The sequence below is a fragment of the Phoenix dactylifera genome, unplaced genomic scaffold (genome assembly GCF_009389715.1).
Source record: "Phoenix dactylifera cultivar Barhee BC4 unplaced genomic scaffold, palm_55x_up_171113_PBpolish2nd_filt_p 000162F, whole genome shotgun sequence".
Taxonomy (NCBI): Eukaryota; Viridiplantae; Streptophyta; class Magnoliopsida; order Arecales; family Arecaceae; genus Phoenix; species Phoenix dactylifera.
In genome coordinates this window covers 294520-299598 of record NW_024067705.1, presented here as the reverse complement: position 1 = coordinate 299598, position 5079 = coordinate 294520, and the positions used below count along the sequence as shown (strand labels likewise).

The window sequence follows — 5079 nt, the reverse complement described above, 5'->3', positions numbered from 1 at the left end:
ACCATATAATCATTTGGAATGGCAGATCTTCTTTCTCTTTGAGATCTCCTTAATGTCATCCCTTGTGGTTCTTCTACAACTTGTTCAGTGGTGATAACTTCATTATGGAGTGTTTGATCATTAATTTGTTGTTCATTGTTATTAAACTGTGTGACAACTGTAGGAACAACAATTTTCTTAGAAGTTATGGGTAAAGGGACTTGCACCCTAACTTCTTGAATTTTCACATTTTGTGGTTTATCACTCCCACTGGTTTCACCATTCTCAATGAATTTGACATTACCGGTCTCTATAATTCTCGTACTATGGTTAGGACAGTAAATCCTATACCCTTTGGATTTTTCGGGATAACCTATAAAGTATCCACTAATCGTTCTAAAATCCAATTTCTTTTCATGTGGATTATAAATTCTGGCCTCCGCCGGACAACCCCAAACATGCAGGTGTCTTAAACTCGGTTTCCTTCCTGTCCATAACTCAAAAGGAGTTTTTGGAACTGCCTTACTAGGAACCCGGTTTAATATGTATACAGCGGTCTTAAGGGCTTCCATCCACAACGATATGGGTAACGGAAAATTACTTAACATACTCCTAACCATATCCATAAGTGTACGATTACGCCTTTCAGCTACTCCATTCTGCTGTGGCGTTCCCGGCATAGTGTATTGAGCACGTATGCCATGCTTTTCTAAGAGTTTAGCAAATGGGCCAGGGTGTTGTCCTGTTTCATCATACCTACCATAATATTCACCACCTCTATCAGACCTGACAATTTTCACCTTTCTATCTAATTATCTTTCAACCTCAGTAATGTATACCTCTAGGACATCCACTGCCTGAGATTTTTCATGCAACAAATAGACATAACCATAACGTGAAAAATCATCAATAAAGGTGATAAAATACTTCTCTCCACCAAATGATGGGAGTCAAAAGGCCCACAAATGTCTGTATGGATAATTTCAAGAAGTTCTTCACTTCTTGTGGCAACTTTCTTTGTGTGTTTGGTTTGCTTTCCCTTAATGCAGTCTACACACATACCGAGATCAGTAAAGTCTAAGTTTGACAAAATTCCATCCTTTACTAATCTCTCTAATCTTTCTTTGGATATATGACCCAATCTTTTATGCCACAAGTTAGAAGATCTTTCATTTATCATGTTTCGTTTAATTCCAATATTACGATGCAAGGTCATAAGAGTTTCAGCAAAATGATTATCAAGATTCACTTTATATAAGCCATCACACAAAACACCAGAACCAAGGAAGACATTGTCTTTGAAAAGACGCAAACTACCATTCCCAATTTTAAAGAAATATCCTTCAACATCAAGTTTAGAAACAGAAATTAAATTTCTAGAAATAGAAGGAACATAAAGAGTCTGAAGCAAATCTAAATGACAACCAGTATTTAAAAGCAAACGATAGGTTCCAACAGCTGTTACAGGAACTCTAACCCCATTCCCCAAAACGATAAAACTCTCATTTGGATCTTGCATCTGGGTTGTAAGGAATCCCTGCATCGTATTTGAAACATGAACATTAGAACCTGAGTCAAACCACCAAGTATTAGAAGGAACTTCAGTAAGGTTTGATTCAAAACATACATAAGCCAAAGGCTTACCTTTCTTTTCAAACCATGCCTTGCGTTTATGACAGTCCTTCTGATAGTGTCCCAATTTCTTGCAAAAATGGCATCTATCTTTGTTTTGTTTCTTCTTATGAACCTCGGTATCATGATGAGGCTCTTTACCCTTGGATGGTCCACTCTTCATGCCCTTTCTTGGCTTCTTCCATTTCTTCTTGGCTCCATGACTTACAAGATTGACAGAATGATATCCTTGTTGCTTAAGTCTTGTCTCCTCTTGTACAAGCATACTGGTCAATTCATTCACATTCCACTTATCCTTAATAGTGTTATAGTGAATTTGAAATGATCCAAATTGAGGAGGCAAGGAGTTCAAAATAAATTGAACTAAAAAGGATTCATTCACATCCATCCCAAGAGCCTTCAGCTTAGCAGCTATATTTGTCATTTCAAGGATATGCTCATGCATCCCACAAGTACCATCAAATTTCATGGTGGTAAGTTTAGCCATTAATGTCCCAGCCAGAGACTTATTAGCAGATCGGAAACGTTCTTCCACAGTTTTCAATAATGCTTGAGCACTGTCACATTCAGGAAGCGTTGACTTGATATTGTTCGCTATACTCATCCGCATAAACATAATGCTCAATCTGTTCGATCTTTCCCAAGTCTTATAAAAAGACCTTTCTTCCGAGCTGCTCAAATCAGTAATGTCAGCCGGTTTCTCAGATCGGAGTGCTAAATCAAGATCCAGAACACCTAGGTGAAACTGGACTTGTTCATTCCACTCTGAGAAATTAGTTCCATTAAAGATCGTAACAGATGAAGCTTGCGAATGAAGCGAAACAGGAATAGATACTGCAATAAGAAAATTAACAATAAGAAAATGCTTACAACATTAACACTTTGAGTTAGCAATAATGATGAATAACATAAACAGTATTACCATAATACACCTTTGGGTAGTAATTATGAAACACTAAATTACTATTATGGTGATTCCCAATTCACCTAGGAATAATTAATGATATAGGTCCAAAATTTAAATAGGTCAGTTGCCTTTGAGCATCCAATACCTATTAAATCAAGGATACTCATTAATTATCCTAACTCAGCAAATCAATCATTTGAAAGTGGTGCACCTTTGGGCCAATCCATAATATCTCATGATTGAAAAACTGTAAGTCATAATTTGCAAAGTCATTATCTTAATACCTGGGATTAGAGTATTTGATGACTTGATGTCTATTAAACATTCTAGTTGGGTTACTTTGGCAACTACCAAACTATATCATAATATAGACATCAAATTAAAATAATGACATTGCACATAATTGACAATTCATAATATGACAAATTAAAATAAAACATGTATTTAATATTTTACTAATCTACACAATCAGTACATGTGTCATATCATGCTATCAAGTATATTAAAATGTAAAATAAATGACAATTTTTTTTTTTTTATCACATTACCCTACAAGGACCTCTGCATAAATAATATGTTTTACAGGGACTAAATTAACATATTTTGAGGACCTCTGCATAAATGATATGCTTTACAGGGACTAAATTAACATATTTTGTTTCTTACAGCCCTGGAAGGATGTCAGCATAAATAAAATATTTCACAGGGGCTTAACAGAAACAATTTCATCGCCTCTAGGGATTTCAGTATAAATAAAATACTTTACAAGGACTTAATAGAAACATTTTTCATTTTGTAACAGCCCTCTAAGACTTTAGTATAAATAGAAAGTTTCACAGGGACTTAAACAGAAACATTTCATTCTTTTAACATCCCCGGGAGGGCTGTATGAAAAAATAAAATGTTTCATAAGGGCTTAACGGAAAATTTTCCTTCTATTGGCTAAACGAATTCGGGTTTCGGATCGAAACCCAAAAAAAAAAAACCCGAACCCGTTATGCCTGTTATGCCCTTTTAAATGCAGCGGGTTAACGATTACGGGTTCGGGTTAAAACTCAAAACCCGGACCCGTTATGAATAATTTAATACTTTTTTTTTTTTTAAAGAACTGAAGACGGGTCGATCCCGACCCGTCTTCCTCCTCTTTTAGCGGCGGGCTAGGGTTCCGCCGAACCCAGCCCGCCAGCCTCCGGTCGCCGGGCGACGAGCGCGCCGCCTCCTTCCGGTGGACTCGCCGCCCGATGGCGAGCCCACCGGCGGTCGCACGCCAGCAGGGCAACGCCGGCGGGTTGGGGTTCCGCCGAACCCAACCCGTCGGCTCTTAGGAGCAGCGGGCGGCGATTATGCCGCCGGACGAAGTGCCGCCCGACGGCGCCACCGGGATGGGCCCGACGCCGGACGAAACGCCGCCCGACGGCGTCACCCGGACGGTCGAACCACCCGCACTGACTCCGGTGAGTTTTATCTTCCCCTTTTTTTTTTTTTTAAGAGTGGGAGGGAGACCATGGCCGGCGGCTACGCCGGATCTTCTGATGGCTCACGGCGGCATATGCCGGCCAGATCCAGCGTCAGCAGGGTCACCCCGAGTGGGGTTGTTTCTCAAATCCATGAATCCGACCCTGTGATGGCCGGCAAAACAACCCCAATGCCGGAGATCGCCTCTATGGTGCCAAAGCCATCCAGGGACAACGCAATGGTCGACTCTCGGCACAGTATCCCGGCATCCCAGTGACGGCCGGTCAACATGGCGATGATCAGATCGCCTCTATACTGGCCAAAACGATCATTGCCTTGTCCCTGTGATCTACCCTTTTACTGTGATCTGGTTCTAGGATGAACCAGGCTCTGATACCACATGTAGGAACATCTATAAATAGGATCATGAACCAGTCTTCAAATAAAGGAAGCGTACCTGGATCCATTGTTTTCTGGATGATCAAGTCCTTAGTTCGTATCTCCCTCTTGGCCCCTGTTCGAACACCCGGTGATGGAGACCGATGCCGTGTTCCCTATCTAGGCAGAGGGTGAGACCCGTTATGTTATCCTACCATCAAGGATAATGCCTCCACTTCTCACGGGATCGTAACTGACCACGATGTGGTCATGTGGGTCAAAACCCAACATAGATGGCAATGAATCCTACAACCTTGACCTTCAAACACTTTTGCTAGTAGAGTGCGACCTATTTGAGACAGGGAGCGGTGACTATTCTGCTATTTGATTCAATTGGTAGCTAGAGGGCCACTCTTTAGACTACTATTTCGTATTTACACATTCTTCTAAACTTTCAGATAGTTATCCTCTTTTGATGCCAAAAACTATCTCTTACTAGTAACTGCTATTCCGTTGGTTATTGTCCACATTTCGATTTATCATTTTTTGATTTTTTAGCAACCACTTCCACCACTCACATCTTCTTTTTGAGGCTTCCTTCCATAACACAAAGCGCAATCGTCTTCTTAAATCACTACTTATCCTCTTTGACAAACTATACTTATAATCAACCTATATCTGCTAGCTTTAGAACTTGGCTTGAGTCTCAGACAATCACTTTGCCTAAT

At 40.3% G+C, this 5079-nt stretch overlaps 1 long non-coding RNA gene across 1 annotated transcript; it reads left to right on the top strand.

The window, feature by feature from the left end:
• Positions 1-3656: 3656 nt before the first annotated feature.
• LOC113462898 lies at positions 3657-4620 on the top strand. Its single transcript, XR_005507396.1, has 2 exons — positions 3657-3972; positions 4422-4620. It is a non-coding gene; the product is annotated as an uncharacterized LOC113462898 (long non-coding RNA).
• Positions 4621-5079: the final 459 nt, after the last annotated feature.